This window comes from Hetaerina americana, unplaced genomic scaffold, assembly GCF_022747635.1.
Source record: "Hetaerina americana unplaced genomic scaffold, ioHetAmer1.1.p SCAF_5, whole genome shotgun sequence".
NCBI classification, from domain to species: Eukaryota; Metazoa; Arthropoda; class Insecta; order Odonata; family Calopterygidae; genus Hetaerina; species Hetaerina americana.
In genome coordinates, this window is record NW_027287095.1 from 90,111,405 (window position 1) to 90,129,700 (window position 18,296).

At 40.5% G+C, this 18,296-nt stretch overlaps 1 non-coding gene across 1 annotated transcript; it reads left to right on the forward strand.

Annotated features, from left to right (window-relative positions):
- The first annotated feature begins 768 nt into the window (after positions 1-768).
- On the forward strand, positions 769-840 carry TRNAQ-UUG (transfer RNA glutamine (anticodon UUG)). Its single transcript has one exon. It is a non-coding gene; the product is annotated as a tRNA-Gln (tRNA).
- The last annotated feature ends 17,456 nt before the right edge of the window (positions 841-18,296 follow it).

Consider the following 18,296-nt stretch of genomic DNA (forward strand, 5'->3'; position numbering starts at 1 on the left):
AAATTGTTAAACACCATCTGCATTATGCAAAAATTTGTGCAAGATGGGTCCCTCGCGTATCTCAATGAGCTGGCGGCGAAGGACTATGCAGCAGGAATACAGAAACTTGTCACACGTTATGACAAATGCCTTAATTTGCTTGGAGATTATGTTGAGAAGTAGTTTAAAGTATCCTCTTTCAAATAAAATTTTTTATGTTTGTTAATATTTACTTTTGTGTCTTTATTTCACGAACGGGTACTACTTTCCGGATGACCCTCGTATAAGTGTGCTGAATATTCGCCCTCGCGAAAGCGAAGCGCCCGATAAAGGCACGGAGAGAAGAGCCCATGGGTAATGTTCATCCGCTTGATGCCTTCCCGTCATGCATATACTGCTTAGTGAATGATTAAAATAATTACCATGGTTGTCTTAAGCATGAGTCACCCTTATTGCTGAAAATGTACTATGGCCTAATTTCCGCAATTCTGAAATCAGCGATCTATTTCCCGTCGTCATCACAACTGCTTTGAAGGTGACATTAACATTTCAATGAGAAACTTCAACCTTGCTCTGTTTTGCGATGAAACACACAAGAAAAAGAGATTATTTTCCAGATTACAGATATTACTTTTAGGCTCTTGCGAGTGGATGTATGTGTCCGGAGGGACTATCCCATATTCACGGCTAAGTTCCCAGTCGTTAGCGTTGAGTCTCAGCGTCTCACCCACATTGAAAAGATAAGCAGAGTGAAAAGAAGAATTTTATCATAGTTTCTCTGAGAGCATCGGTCCCATGGTGTAATGGTTAGCACTCTGGACTTTGAATCCAGCGATCCGAGTTCAAATCTCGGTGGGACCTAGTTTTTTTTAAGAATGAGATTTTTAGTTACAACATAAAATACAATATCTAACTTCATTGAAAATGTGTCACTTCTTCGAAATCGAATTATTATAAGAAAGCAGCATTTTACATATATACAATTTTTTTACTACCCAGCGTTTATGGAAAAATGTTAATTAATGAAAGGTCGAATAAGCAATACCAGAAAGGCTCATTAAGTAAATTTATTTACGTTTTCTATTAAAGAGAAGCCTTAAACCGTACAAAAAGTTGATTAAGCATAATTATGGATCACTCGAGTATTTTTTGCATTAATTTTTCGTTGGTGCCAGAGGAAGGAAATCGATTGAAAATAAACAAAATAAGAAATTAACTGGACACCTTAATTCAAAGAGTGGAACCAGGCATCTTCAATAGTAAATCCTAACTTATCTTGCCCAATAGATAGGGACACAATTCCCACTCGCATGGTCCAGGTTCGAATACTAGCGGCGACAGGATTTTTCACCCGATCCCTACTTGGGGTGCTATGAGGAGAGCACTTCCTGTGAAATTGGACGTTGTGGATCGCTTTGCGGCTTCCGTCAAGAGAAGGCTGACGTCGACGGCGGGTCACCCCCCAATACCACGGCAAATCTCACCCCTACCAAAAAGCTTCATTCATCCCTAATGGCTCAAATGACCTTCGCCCTGAGGCAGATATTACCGCTAGATATTACTACTAACACCACCGCAGTGGCATTCAGCATCCATAGTGGGCAAAGAGAGAATGGATCTCTCCAGGGGGTAGAGCGTTTGACTACTGACTAGGGGGTCCCGGGTTCGATTCCCGTGCAAGGCACTCTAGGCACCTACATCTCCACCCAAGCTATATGATTTTTCGGGCACCAGATCTTCCTGGGAAACCATAACCGGCACAGGGAAAGGAACTGGCCCCCTTACCCTGATGTGTGAAATTCATTCGATACACAATTTTCGCTCACGAATATATGTACATATATAGTTTACAAATTACACAAAATCCATTTACCTTGCACCAAAATAAACAAATTAAGATATATTTAATCGCGGCATTAACCTTGGTGAAATTTTCTTCGCAGTCTCCACCGCAACAAAACGTTTTCAACTCGTAACTGCGGTCATCCTAGAGATAAACATGCGATAACTCCCGACTCATCAACATTGTGATTGCTGCCAGGCTTGAAAGGAGATATGGCGCTTAAACTCACCCGTTTATGGCAATGATACATCTTATTGGTGATCATAAACTACATTTCCATGCCCTTGACACGATGTCAGTCCATATAGGGGGGCTTATATTGTTTGACCTCGTTCGGTATCTATGCGATTGGTCGCCCGCCTCTCTCTCTCTCCTAGATAAGACCCGGGAAGTCAGTCAGTCAATCGGAGCCGCCAGCTCCCTCCCTCTCGCCTCTTCTCAAAGAAGGGTTTATCTTTGGTTGCCGGCGCATGCCGCGTACGACAGGCGGAGAGATGAAACGCCATCTACCCGCCACGCGACCAACCTCCACCCCTTCCGCAACACTTCCGTGTATTTTCGGCGCACGTGCCGACATCCCTTCTTTCCCCCTGCCCCCGTATACCCCTCTCCCCACCCCCATTGCCCTCGTCACCCTCGCAAAAACCCCCTCCCCTCGCTCGCCTCTTCCTCTCGCCCCTCTTAAACGCACTCGACGCCCCCGCCGAGTGCCCACGGGGTTCGAAAGGCGTCCGCTGCACGGCGCTACGAGGGGTCGACATCTCGAGGATGCAGTGATTTTTTCGCGCGAAAGATTAGGAATGCGGATTCGACCACGGATCGTCCATCACACGATACGTAATTTTGATCACAAAAAATTATCCAAATACATAAAATGCGCAAATCAAATCATATATTTCGTATCTAATAATTTCATTGATGTGTAAAATTCTATGCAACAGTTTGGTTTTGATTTTTTTTCTTGTTATTTTGGGAAACTGTTGTTAATAAGATGATTATTTGCTTTTATTTGCATTGTAGATTGGTGTTTGGAAATTTCCCTTGAGCTTCTTTTTTCTGAATGATTTTATTCATTATCTTTTGTGATATTGATTGAATTTGAGATCTCATTTTATTTTTCCAAGGCAAGTTTGATTGTAATACTTTGGATTTTTGTGCCACCTGACATAGTCGATTTGCGCATGCGAGTTTTATTAATAATATTAATAATGATGTTTAAGGTAGTCGCCTTCTTGGAATTAGGCAAATTATTCATGGAAATAAAGTGACCAGCAGAGTAACAAGACGTGCAAAACCAAAATATGTGCCCGGCCACAGCTATAAGGGTGAGTTCAGGGTTCAGCTTACCTCGATATATAACCTGTGACGTGTGAAAACAGCACCCCTGGATCCGGATATCGGTTCATCTACATCTACATCTACATAATGCCCCGCAAGCCGCCGCAAGGGCGTGTGGCGGGGGGTGTTAGGTCACCAACCGTAAAAAAGAAAAATACCACATGCAAAAAAACAACACGGAAAATTACACCCACAGCAGCGCACACACTCATGCAAAAATCCCTTCATCCAATACTCATGCAAACACATGTACCGCAAAACAACTAAAAAACTGCACCCCATGATGCAGCACGAAAGCCACCCTACAACACGGAAGCCAGGACACAACAAGCAAGAAATTGAAACACCACATGAAAATGCACCACGAAACACTCTACGCCCAAAGAGTCTTTAAAAGGCAGGGAATGGGACCCAACGTTGCAGGTAGCAGGAATTTGCCCCCGCGGAGAGGGACGAGGGATTGAAAGTGAAACTTAAAAACAGATGAACGGAACACGAATGAGGTCATTCGGAAAGAATGGGTTATTATAGCAAAACACACAAGGTTAGTGGAAGAGCATGCATTTAAATACAACTAATTATTTTTTAGACGCTGAGGGTGGCAAGTGGAATTTTTGCTATCTATAACCCTGCAGTTGCTATCCCGTATTGTCCGTGGGAAGAAGGAGTCCTTGAGTCGGCTAGTTCTGGCATCTATTTCCCGAATTTTATGTGCATGATCCAAGCGACCAATGTATGTAGGAGTACGAATAATTTGCGAGACCTCGGTGCTGAAACATGCGGATCTGAATTTATTTAATAATTTCAATCTTGCATTGAATCGTCTCTCAGCCAATGATTCCCACCCCAAATCCATGAGCATTTCGGTTCATTTCCCCTTTCCATTGGCGGTTTCCCGGAACGTGTGCTTACTTGACAAATTACCTCGATTGGTTTCGTCTGAGATTTCTCGTTGCTGTCACATAGATAAGAACACCAGGGACCTATAGTCAGCAGCCGTAAGCTGAGTGCACTTGGCTTCCACAATGCCGAAAGGCATTAATCGGCCATACACACATGGTTAACCTATTTTCCTTAATTATGAGAAAACAATTTGCCCTTTTCCACAGCTTTATTGTAACGTACAACACGTTTCAGTTCATCGAATCATCCTCAGGTACAAGAAGATGTATCAGTACCTGAAGACGGTTCGATGAACTGAAACGCTTTGTAAGTTACAATAAATCTGTGAAAAAGTTATAATTTTTTTTCTCGTGATGACGAACGTCCACTACATCTCGCCTGAATCTGTTGAATATATCCTCCTTTTACCTTTCGCTGCGACACATGGCAAACACATTCGTATTTCAACTGGTCAAATTTTTTTTAAACTGACACAATGATAATCATTATCATCATCAGGGACAAATGTAAAGAGTCAATTCGTTCGCTTCTTCAAATTTCTTTTCTCGGAGCGATTCTTCAGTCTTAGAACTAATCTTAATAAACATCTCACAGTTACATTTATCCACATCTCCTTTAAGCATTCCCTTTCACACCTCGTTCTAAAATCCATCACCCCAACTTTTCTTTTAATGATTGATCTCAGTACGTAGTTATTTCTTAGGCAAACAATGCGTTATTTTGATAATGCATTAGGTATAGTAAAGTAAAAGTGTAAATATTTCTCTCAACTGAAAGAAATATAACCAAAGTGTGCAGGTTATTTTACTCATCACATTAAGCTAAAACGGTATTGTAGTTCTTTATAGTAATAATTTTTTATGAAATGTTTAGCGTTCGCTTAATACGTTAGAGGAAGGGAGGCACGCACTTAACACAAACACTTATTAAGGGTGACGCGACACGGTCTGTCACAAAAAAAGTGGAATAAGTCGCGGGAAAACTTTATTGCAGATCAATGCACAAATTGCTGAAACTCTTCAAAACAGCACCCTTGTGCTATGGCACACCGATATCAGCTCCTCTGCCACGCTTCTGGCACGCTTCCTGGGAGGGAATCTTGTTCAGGCAGCTCGTCACGCCCTGTTTGACCTAACCCAGCGGTCCAAATTGGTACTCAAAGGGGTTGTACTTGGGTCGTACTCAAAGATTCATGTCTCGTCACCAGTAACCACCTATTCTGAAAAATTCGGGTCACTTTTACCGTGGTCCATGAGTTCCAAGCCAAGATTTCACGCAAGCAGTCTTCCGACAGCACCTTTGGGACCATCTTGGCAAACCTTTCTCATGGCCAACTCTTCCGTAAGAGTAGAATTCTCCGTGGTTTACTGACCATTGCACTCTTCTACTAACATCCTGACACTAGTGGATCAATCAAAATCGAGCATGTGTCTCACATTTTGCACATTTTCATCACGCTGTGTTGTTGATGGATGTCCAGGGCATTATTCCTCATTGTCAACCTTCTCGTTACCCTCCCAGAACATCCTGTGTAAGCAGGAAACCACCAAGTAGAACATTTCTTCGGAAGCATCCTTAACCATGATCAGGGTTTCCGAACCCGATTTCCCGAGTTTAACACAACATTTTATGGCATATCATTGCTCCATAGAAAGTCCGGGGACAGAGATCCGGGGACTGTAACGGCCCGCACACAGCTGAAGCGGGTCGTGTTGCTTTCCCAAGACCTCTAAACATTTTTTCGGCCACAAATCCTCCCACTCCAGTCGCCCGCTTCGTCATGAAAAATCGTCCACCTTACTTTTTTGGACAGACCCCAAGTATGTAAGTACCTCGGCAGCCTAGATTCATGAGAATTAAATTACAGGACCTAGTGACCTATCACCCCCTGCCATATGTTCTTGCAGTATGCACGGTAGCTGTAGACGGAAGCTGTGTCCATCCCTGGAGTGTCGGTTTCAGGATTTTCATTGAGAGAGTTGTTCGAACCTCTGTCTTGCGGCCAAGTGTTATTTGTGACGGAGCTTCCTGCTAACTACAAATTAGAGGGTAGTTTTTATCATTTACCTATTTATTCAGGACTTTCGCTTTCCCTTCGTGTAAATGGTAAGGCAAGATAGCGATTTCGCAACCACCACCGAGAATGTCGGCGACTCTGTCTATCAATCTTTTGGCTCTCACTTTGCCGATTAGTATCAATCGCCCACTCCCAATCAAAAGTATCTGCATCTGGTCATAATAAATATTATTATTGTAATTATTTACATTTCGCCACGATCAGGCAAATGTTCCGGTGGAAACGGTCTAGTAATGAACCCTAATAATGCACAATGAGAACATATATGAAACGAAATGAATTTTTAAAAAATGGCACTTAAGGGACCTTGAAGTTCCCAACTGTAACTGTACCATCAGACGTGGCCCAGGTTCGCATCATGCAAAGCAACGAACCGTCCAGAATCACAATCCGTCCAAAATCACATGCTTTTCTGCATCATAACCAGAATCACCCACCATGTGATGAGACCACACACTTTTACAGTCCAACTTCTCACGCTATCCACATCACGTACAGAACAATATTAACAATAAATAAAGTAATATAATAATCAGCTACAAATAAAGTTTATTACTCAGTCCTTGGTCATGAGGCTGCGTTACACCTATTCTTAAAGATCTTAAAATTTGATGGAAAGGGTTCAAACAACCCTCAAGGCAGCTGGTTCCATTCAACAATACTTCTGGTTAAAAATAAATATTTTTTTTCTTATTTGTTTTTTTTTATTCTAATTATTTTATGTCAAAACTATGGTAGTTTTTTCCCTTAAAACTTGGTTTTCCTCTGTCCTTCCATTAAAATTACCCCGCTTCGCCATTGTCAACTATTCTGTTCATCGCACCTAACCTACTCCTTTTTCTTCTATTTTCCAAACTCACCCATTTCAGAATACCCAACATTTCCGTTGCGCAATCTGACCTTTTTACCTTCTGAGTTCGTGCCTCGCTGCCTTTCGTTGCACTTTAGATATCTATTTCATAAGTCCCACTTCATATGGACCGCAGGCTATGGACGAGTATTCTAGGATAGGGCTAACCAGGACCTTCCATGCTTTTCCTTTTGTGGCTACGCTACTTCCTTCAGAGGACTGGTATGGGCAGTCTTCAGCGCTATTATGCCACGCTCTCCCTAGCTTTTCCCACAAACCTCATTCTTTGCTTAGACTTTCCTCATTTTATTGTTCTCTATCTTAACTGTCATTTAATTTGAGTATATGTAGGTGTATTCTTAATTTATATATATATATGTACAGGTATGTATGTATGGGTGTATATGTGCGTAATTATGTATGTATTTATGTATGTGTATGCATGCATGTATGTATGTTTATGTGTGTATGTGTATATGTATGTGTGTGTGGATATGTATGTATATGTGTAGGTATGTGTATGCATATATGTATGTATGTGTGTGTATGCATATATGTATGTGTGTATGTGTATATATACATATATATATATATATATATATATATATATATATATATATATATATATATATATACTTTTTTCTTTTCGATGTGCAAATCTGTGCTAAATGAATTTATGTCTGTCTATATGCATTTATATGTACATAATGTAACAATGTAACTATAAGTTTAATGTCTAATATAATATAGTATGTATACGACGATGGGTCAAATGGAAGAAGGGACCAATTGGTCTCAATTTCGCCCAAATAAAGACCTCTATCTATCTATCAAGGTGGCAACCACCCATCACTTCAATATTCTATGGTTACTTCCACTTGAGTCTTTAATTAACTGTTTGGATGTTTTCGGAAGGAGTTTGGAAAATCATGCAAACTTCTTCCATTGCAAAATCAACACAATGCGGCAAATGCCATCAGTACTTCCAAATTTCTCTAATGCTTGAAATTCTCAAAAAAGACCCAGGACATACTTTCATTAAAATAACCAAATATTAAGTGGCAGGATGAACATTAATCTTTCGTTTTCCCCTTTTTTTTACCCTCTCACCAGATAAGTCTTTCATTGGGGCGGGCAGTTGACGGGGCCGAGAGACTTATCATGATGTGTAATCGCGTGAACATGCCCCATGAAGAAGAGATGGATCCCAATGGGTTTACGACCCCTTCTTTCGCCCCGTTACCCGTTTCAAGCGACGGGAAGAGACCTCAAAACATCACCCCGACTCTCGCCAGTGCACTGCGTTTTCAGCGGATAGCCACCCCACCCCTGTCGAACTTGCGCCCCCCCACACTAATCTCACCCCCGGGGCCACGCGTCGGGGGCGTGCGCGGGCCACGTGGCACCTTCTACAGCGCCCCCCCCCCCCAAACCCTTCGCCGCAGGCAGGATACTTGCGGGAAATTACTGCGTGTCGGCTCTTCCTGGTGTGACACGCGTGTTGAGCAAGCAAGTAGTGGGAGCGGGAAAGGACCCCCCACGTGCGAGTCCACAGGGGGGAGGGAGCGGAGGTCGGCCTCCTCCCTTCGCCCCCGCGATAAACGGCGGGGGGGATGGTGGCGGAGGTGAGACGCACTCGTAAAAGTGAGGGGACGTGTGTTGTGGCTCGGTTTCCCCGCATTAGTTTTGGGTCTTTCAATTTTGGGGACATATTTCCGCTGGATTATGAGCCGTGAGGGTGGGGGTGTACTTGGGATGGTGGAGTGCGACTGGCGTGGCGCGCCCTTACGATGGCATTCGACTCGCATCCGATCGAAAGATAAAGGAAAGGCCCTTGAATCCAATTCGGCGCGAAGGAAGGAAGTCTTAAATAAGCTCGGCGGTATATCGGGTCAAAAAATAACTCTCCATCTACACGTATATGCACTAAAATGTTTTTATTTGATGATCCGGTTTCAGCAACAATTTGCCATGTGCAGTTTTTTTCGCGCCTGATGATGACCATGCTTTTATTGGTGGGAAAAAAATATTTCAATTGAAAGTGGATACGGAGTTCTTTTTTTACTTAATGATTGCTTAATCTACGTCATCGAACGGTCAAGTTTGATGATTTTATGGTTGCAATTTTCATTTCTTTGGCGACATGCTTGGCTGCCGCAGCCAATAAAATAAAAGAGATAAAAAAGATTTCGTCCCCTCTGTTGTTAGTTAAAAGTGAATTTAAAATAGGTTGGAGGCGTTGCCACTTTTTGAAATCGATGGATAAGTATTGAGGAGAAATATAGTATTCCAGGTGATTTAATATGAAGTCCGTAATCAGTTAAGATTCAGATACATCGTCATATCAGTGGTTAGACTAACACAATCATGCGAGTAGGTCGGTGTAACTTCTCCGAGTCATTTAGATAACCGAAGGTCAATATACTTTAAGGGTAAAAACGACCACAATTTTAAAATGAAAATATGGACGCAAAAAGAAAAAAATTCTCTTTTATCAGCAGATATGTTGTTGAATCGAACCAACTCCCTGGAGGTTTGTTTGAGCCCTTGCCATCCAATTTTAGGAGTTAATGAATAAGTGTAAAGCAGCCACTTGGTGATAAACTTCATTGATCAGTGATTATTATACTAATTTGCTCATTAAAATATTGTTCGGTACGTAATGCGAACAGCGTAAGAAGATGTATTGCAAAAGTGAATTATGTGTTAACGGTGCGTGATTTTGAACGGTATATGAAATTGAAGAGTGCGTGATTATGGACGGAGTGCGGGGATAGACGGTGCGTTGTATGTATTGTATGAACATAGCCCATGTCTGATGGTAAAGGTGCAGTTTGTAATCTCTAAGTGCCATTGTATATAAGAGCCTTTTGTTTCATATCCGTTCTTCTTGTGTCTGTATGTATATCCGTAGGAAGAGGGATAGTTGACCAGACTTGACCGTTTCCACTAGGACAATTACCTAATTACAACGAGATTTATATAATAATAATATCCCCTTGATGATAGCATGTTAACCGGTCGAATTTTTCCTATTAATGAGTGTGGAATATTACAAAGTTTTTTACATTTATTTGTTACGATACGTCGAAAAGAAGGCACTGTACCTTGCCGCACGCTTGCCGGCATCTTGGAATTACAAGCTTTACTTTTTGATGAACGTTTTTTATGCATATTTATTAAACCGATTGCTGAGGGAGAGTTTTCCAACAGCTCTGCATCTGACGGCTGTAATTCATGAAGAATATTCTGTATTCGGAATATTCACCATTTTTGGTTCTTCCAAGCTTTCCATGTCGATCAGAGATAGTGCCTCCTTTCGAGAGAAAATTTCTTTCGCGTAAAATAAAACTGTTGCTCCGTTGCATTCACCATCGTCGCCAGTACTCCAACTTAAACATTATAATGGGGCACTGATTAATCATGGGACGTGGGCTATGCAAAGTGAATTTCATACCCCAATTAAATCACAAAGTAATTTGCGGGATACATCATTGGAAAATGTTGTCAACATAAATATTTGTTGGCCTGTTAGGTGTTTGTCGCAGTCGAGCATATGTTTTGAGAAAGTAAAATACGAATAACTGGCAAAAAATACTTATAATTCTGTAATATCCAACAATTCATATTGACTTTTCTGATAAATGGTTTACGGAAAAAATAATCGTAAAATCCCAATTGATTTTCAGCAATTAATATCATTGCAGAATTACAAAAGCTTTTATCGTAATACTACAATGTTTCTCTGGTCAATATCCAGTTGATCTTATCTTACAATGACGTAGGGGCTCTACCAATGAATTTTATCCTTAAACTCCAAAAGTGATTTTCCAATATGCTAGAAGTATAGAATTTGTTTTTGAAGTAAGGTTCTCTGTGTGGGTGAAGGCCAAATTACCTCCTTAGATATTACGTAATCAAGTGGTATTTTCTCCCTTTTTTATAGCAAAATATTCATTAAGTTCAATAAATAGAGAATTATGAATTAATTTTTCGACCAAAATTATCTACGTATGTTACAATTTTCTTGAAGGCTAGAGCAATACGAGTACATTTCAAGACATTTGAATTAGTTTTAACGGTGGATAAGTCGAAATGTATTTTTACCTTGTTTGATTATGCTCCCTAGAGACTTAAAAGAACACTCATGAGCCTGACAGTTCGACGACGAAGTGATTACCAGTTAAAATACGCTGCAAAAAAATATTGTGCGTTTACAATTGATTGGATTGTCAATCAGGTTTTTCGAACTCCGTAACTGATTTTATAAATGACCGAGTTCACTGTTTTGGTTACTGAAAGTAAAATTCATTAAACAGTCAGGGTATCGATTTCAAGCTAATATTCATTGATAGAAATGATGAGAAAGTATATGAAATCGGACATAGTGACTGAAAAAAATATTTAAACCCATAAATTTATGCGAGTGATAAAATTGACGGTAGAATTGATTTGTTATGGAATTGCATGATGGTGAAAAATATTTTGCAATATTCCACACTAATTGATAGAAAGAGCCTCAAGGGTTCAGCATCGAGAAATTATAATGAATCAGGCTTTTTTGACTAGTAGTTTCAATTGGGCAATAAGTTAAAGGTAGGAGGGGAAGGGAAAAAAATCCATTTACCATTTCCTTTCAATATCTTTGTCTCAAAATGGGATGGAATCAGATTAATTGACAGTGGTTAAACAAATGGTTTGGGAAGTAACAGGGAAACTTGATGTCACGATTTTTATATATTAAAAATGTTCCGGCATTCCTAGTTTTAATTTTCCCGCTAGTACGTTTCATACAAAAACAATTGGAAATTAGGGGAAAACATATCGGTAAATACAATCCACTTTTCCCACGCTGCTACGCATATTCTTCGAGGTAAATACTTGTAATAGACTGTCGATGATATCAGGGTGTAGCAACATATTTAAGCGATTTTTAAGGATGATTCTACAAATTTTAAATAAGTTTTCAAGTGGACCGACTCTTTCTCTTGAGCCACTTGGCAGGACTAAAATAAAGGGTTGATGGAAGGTTAGTGGAACTGAGTACCACAAGTTTCCGATGACTTCGTGACAACATATTTTCAACGGGCCTTCTTCCTTTACAGCGCATTACGAAAGGAGATATTTTTAATAGAATATTTTTTGGATAATTCAGCCTCAGATAAAGAGATGCTGGTGTGGTCGTGTCTCAAGGAAATGAAACGCCGAAAATCTATGAAAACCGTAAAAGTAACAGTAATTGGGGATTCTGACGCCATAGATATTATTTTTACGAAAGGTGTCGGTGTGCTTCTGTTTCGAAATAAGAATTGGCAAATCTCTTAATTTCAACGTCAAAAATCCAGGTTGAAACCGATATTGAGGAGTGGGCAAGTGATTGTCACTGTTTTGTGTTCCTCTTGCAAGTATGTTTCTTTGTTGCTAGGGCCAAACGGTTTTCGTTTTTGAAAAACTTTCTAAAATTTGAATGTGAAAATAGCATTTTCCAGAATAGGGATGATAACTATATTCCCCATTCAAGTTGTTTGGGTGCTCCTATACTTTCATGTCCTCTCTCATTATTCTCCTGGACGTCGACAGCGCAGTCGAGGAAACGTCGCTTTAGTTCTACGCGGTGTTGCCCGAATGGCGAATTTTATCAGCCCACGAAATCTCAACTTCCAATAATAAAAAATCAAGTTCTTTAAAAGGAAGCTGTAAAAATTAAAAAGTTACTTCTCCGAATTATCCGCGAAAATAGAAGGACCAATCAATAAAACATGTCATTGGGTATAAGATGGACCATTGAAGAAAAATATTTTTAAATATACAAATTCATAAACGTTTTCTTTAAGTACATTAGTAAACGTTTACTATGGGCAAAAACATCATTTGGAGTACATTTCTAAACGAATGCGAAACTTGGACGTTGGAAAAGATGGAGAAGTTTCGGTTGGAAGCCGTGGGAACGTAGATTAGGAAATAGAAAAAAAGAACGAGATAAATAGACGAGAAAGGTAACATAGAAGTGTTGAGAGGAATTAAAGAGTGAAATGATTAAATGAAAGAGATGAAGAAATGGAGAAATAAATTTACTGGGCATGTTCTGCGGCATTAAAACTTTCTGAAAAACAAAATGAAGGAAAAAGAACTTTGAAAAAAAAGGAAGAGGAAGGCCAAGAAATAATTTTCTGGATGATGAAAAATACTATATGAGAGTCACAACATATTAATAATTCGAAAAAAAAACTGCAGCATATGGCTACAACGAAAAGACTCCTCCGCCTTCAGGAGATGATGATGAATGCATATAAGCTGCTGAAACTCCTCAACTTCTCTGAACGCCTTGTATTTTTCAGCGACTCAATAGAGATTCACAGTATCCACGGTCCGAGATGAAGGAAACAATTCTACATGAAAAGATGTACGAGGGTCATCCGGAAAGTAGTACCCGTTCGTGAAATAAAGACACAAAAGTAAATATTAACAAACATAAAAAATTTTATTTGAAAGAGGATACTTTAAACTACTTCTCAACATAATCTCCAAGCAAATTAAGGCATTTGTCATAACGTGTGACAAGTTTCTGTATTCCTGCTGCATAGTCCTTCGCCGCCAGCTCATTGAGATACGCGAGGGACCCATCTTGCACAAATTTTTGCATAATGCAGATGGTGTTTAACAATTTCATGAACAATTGTTCGAGAAACATTGGGAAAATGCTCACAGATGTCATCAATTGTGACGCGCCGATCGTTCCTCACGAATTCGTCAACTGAGCTCACCAGTTGGTCTGTAATGACAGACGGTCTCCTCGAACGCTCATCGTCGTGTGTGTTCCCCCTCCCCATGTTGAAGTTGCGACACCACCGCCGAACAGACGACTCGTCCATTACATTGTCTCCATACACCTCCTTTAATTGGCGATGAATATCACATGGGCGAACGTTTCTTGCATTGAGGAATTTAATCACTGCCCTCACTTCACAACTGGCGGCGTTCTCAATTTTTTTAAACATTGTAAACAATCACAGAAACAACACAGGCAATGCTAGCGTCACGCAACTTGGCTCAGAGAAGGCAGACAAGCCACTGAAGCTATCTGACCTCGTCCAGCGGCTACTCGCGTCGTCAGCACTTCATGCGGCACGAACGGGTACTACTTTCCGGATGACCCTCGTAGATAGGTCTTTCATCCGCTGGGTTATTTCCAAATAATATTTTTGAAGTAATTAAATTGAGTCTTAGGTGTCTGGTAGATTGATTTCAAGGAAGAAAATTGTGCTGGGGCATAAAATGCAGAGAAAAAGGATGGCACAAGGAATTGCAGGCTGTGCCACAAAAGCCAGCGCCATGGGAACGAGTTTTAAAAAAATTTCAACTGGGATTACTACAGAGTGTTTCCCATTTTTTATCTGTATCATACTTGGGATGAATACAGGTGTGAAGGGAGAGGGTTGCAGTATGTCTTTTCAGGAATACTTTCCCTGCAGAATGTGTGATTTTATCCTAATCCCCAGATCACGCCTGACTACAGAGCAATTTGACCCTCTAACCCTAACAAATAGAACAGTGGGTGATCAACGATCATAGTTCCATTTCCTAAGTGTGGCCTCGAAGCACTTTGAAGAGCGTGCTCAGAGGCATGGGCAAAATATTGATTTTTTCTTTGGCCGTCATATGAGATCATTATCACCTCAGGTGCTATGAGCGAGCTTTCATCGAACTAAAAGCATGTCCTTTCTCAAGGAAGAATTTTTTCCTGAGGAGGGCATTATTTCACACCTTTAGCACTAGCGAGAAAGAAACGGTTGGTTGATTTTCGCACATGTTTAAACCCAGAGGAACGAGTTATCAAAGGAGATTCTAAAGATTCAGGCGAGATGAAGTGGAAGTTCGTTATTACGAGAAAAAAAACAAATTTGCACTTCTCCACAGGTTTATTGGTAACGTACAACGCGTTTCGGTTCACAGAACCACCCTCAGGTACAAGACCTGGCGAGAAGTGCATATTTGTTTTTTCTCATAGTTCTACAAGATTGAAGAAACACTATTTAGGCACTTAAAGCTACTATGAGCTAAATTGCAGTAATATGCAAGGAAGCCATTCTTAAATTCTAAAATAGTCTTCCATTATCTCTCCTAGCACCCTAAATATCTGAAAACGTGTAGAGCTCGATGAATGATTAACTTAAAAAATTATTGAGCGAGCATAAGTATATGTTATTAATACTATGATTTTTATTTCCTCGATAGGCATGTATGGTTCGCCTCCGTCCCTTTGTGTGTGTTCTTATACACTCTAAGGTGAATACTCAAAAGATGAAGTTCCGACAGCAAACCAGGATAATGATGAGGAATAATAAAAAGTAAGTAAAATTTCTCTAAAAATAATCAAATTTCTAATGTGGTTAAACGGGTTCTTAGTTTTTTGAATTTTATTCCATACATTGTTCTTAATATTCCTTATCTCGCCGATATTTAGTCGACTCCCCTTTTCAACTGGCTAGATGTTATTTGCTGACAATTTTCTATTGTTAATCCAATTTTTAGAACCCTGCAAGCCACCGCTAGAGTGTGTGGCTGGGGGTGAATACACACCAGACTAATTTTGGCCCGAATGTGACCCCCTACCGCGGTCGGACAATGGTATTCTGATCCTTTATCGTTCGTTGGGAAAACAAAATCCTAAATTTATCTGTTCTACACTTAATCTCTCTAATTTTATTGACTCGATCTCTCCTACCGTAGTACGATGGGCTAATAATACATTTGCAACATCACTGCTAAAGAGACGTCCTTCCAATTCACATGCAAGAGATTTAATCTGGCATTTAACCTTCGCACCGTGTGTGATTCCCAGCCTAGCTCCTCTAATATTTTGAATACGCTACTAAGGTTTTCATATCAACGTTTTAAAAATCTAGCTCCTTTGCGCTGCACGCGATCGAATTCGGCATTCGATACAATTCCGTGAGGATCCCATATACTTGCAGCATATTCTATATGAAGACCTGGAAATTTCTCTTGTCCGAGGATTTGGATTGCATATTAAACCTCAATCAAAATCTTATCAAATATTATTTGTTTGAACCTCGTATGTCTATATTTTGAATTTATCTCAAAGATATCTTAAAGTTTATACGCAACGATTAAAATGAAAAATATTTGAAAAAATGGGATTTTCCAGGAAAAACGAAGGAAAATAAATGCTTCATGTTTTGCTTATTTCCTACCCGACTCTTAACTATCGTATAAGCCTGCTGAAAGTGCCTATTTGATGCAACTCCTAATTGATAATTATCACCTAATCGTATCTTCACTTATCCTTGGTAAGGTAACATTTGCTACGTAGTTAAAAAAAAGAAGGCGTCCATTTGTTATTTGATGAAAATGCATCGGAAGATTAGATCTGTCAAATGGATGCAGAAGGATGGCTTTGGCGACAGGAAGAGGCGGGTCTTTCCCTGTATCTCTCTCGCCCTGCAGTGGGCTTCATACCGCGAGACTTGTCGTCCATCGCTCTCCAATTTCACCCCCACTTGTGTGCGTGTTTCGTGTCTCCCTCGGTGAAAAATAGAGCAGCCACTCGATCTTCCTTGGCTCTCTCTCCCTTATTTCCCAAAACCCGAAATTCGATTCACGGCGATCCGTCATGCTTCGCTTCATTTTAGATCTATCACGTTTGGTAAGGCAAACTGAACATGACCGCATTTCTCCTTTGGATTAAGAATTAAAACGGACACATAGCAAAGATTTTCTCTTGGAAGCTCCGCTGATTCATTTCATCGGCACTCACTGTAATCACCTAAATGTGAAATGCTAGTTTATACGATTAGGGAAGGGGTAATCGAACTCAAGCTAAGCAATTCCCTCCCGAACGCCTACTGATTTGGAAACACCGAAATGGAATGTGTGGACTCGGTTAAATACCTAGGCGTTACCATCACTTGAGATCTCTCCTGGGTGAAACACATACGGATAATATATGGACAAGCTAACAAAAAACTAGGATTTATTGGAAGATCCCTGGGTAAATGTGATGTAAGAGTCAAAGAGAAATGTTATCTGTCACTGGTGAGGCCTCATTTAGAATATGCTGCAAGTATATACAGGGGTTCGTCCGGAAAATAAGTGTACTGACTACTGATTTTTTTCCCGCCGCTCCAGGCGCGCCCAGCACCGCTCTGACGTGCTGCGATTGGAGGGCCGATTAAATTCCATCAAATTTGCGGTAAAGCTTGGGAAATCGTCTACCGAAACTGTCGGTATGATTAACCAGGCTTACGGGGAGTCAGCCATGTCCAGAAACATGATCTTTCGGTGGCACAAGATGTTCGTGGAGGGCAGAGAAGAGGTCGACGACGAGTCTTCGAGAGGTTCCCGATGATGCCTTCGCGGGAGCGTTCCAGGAATGGGAACGCCGCTGGAACAAGTGTATCGACTCACAAGGGTCCTCTTTTGAGGAATATTAGCTTAAGATATGTAAAAGTGTAATAAATTTTTTTTCCTGAGCTCAGTACACTTATTTTCCGGACGAACCCTGTAGGATCCTCACGCAGTTGGATTAATTGCCGAATTGGATCGCGTGCAGCGTACAGGAGCTGCATTTAATACTTTGACGTTTTAGTACCCTGCAAACCACCGCTAGTGAGTGTGGCAGGAGGCTAATGCACATCAGACCCCGATATGACCCTACCGCGATCACACAATGTTATTATGATCCCATATCGCTCTTTGGAAATACGAAATCTTAAATCTATCTGTTCTACACTTGATCTCTCAAATTTTATTGACATTATCTCTCCTACAGTAGTACGATGGGGATAATAATACATATTCAACATCACTGCTAAAGAGACTTTGTTTCAATTTCTGTAGGCTCACGGCGCGAAGGCGAAATCTCTAATTCAGCCTTCGCTCCGTGAGTGCTTCCCAGCGTCGAGGAGGAGGACCGACGCGTCGCTATGGTATGAATTCAGCACGTCACGCACACGTCTGGAGAAAATTGTTACCGAAGCTCCGAAGCTAATCGAAAACCAGAGGGCAATCGCCTGCTGGGAATTCGGGGCAATGTAATCACAGAGAAACTCTGTAAAGGGTAACTAAGAAAATGTGTTCCTAATAAAAATCAAAGACCTACGTCTAAGCCCATCAAGTTCTGAGCGTAGACGTTGTAGAAAGCGACTGTTTCAGAAGAGAATATGTCTGGATAGGAATAATCCTGATGAAATGAACCTAGTGTAGAAAAGAAAATATGTAATAACATGAAATTACTGAGAAACAAAGCAGTTATTTTAGATTTGAGTAGAGTGAGAAGATATTGT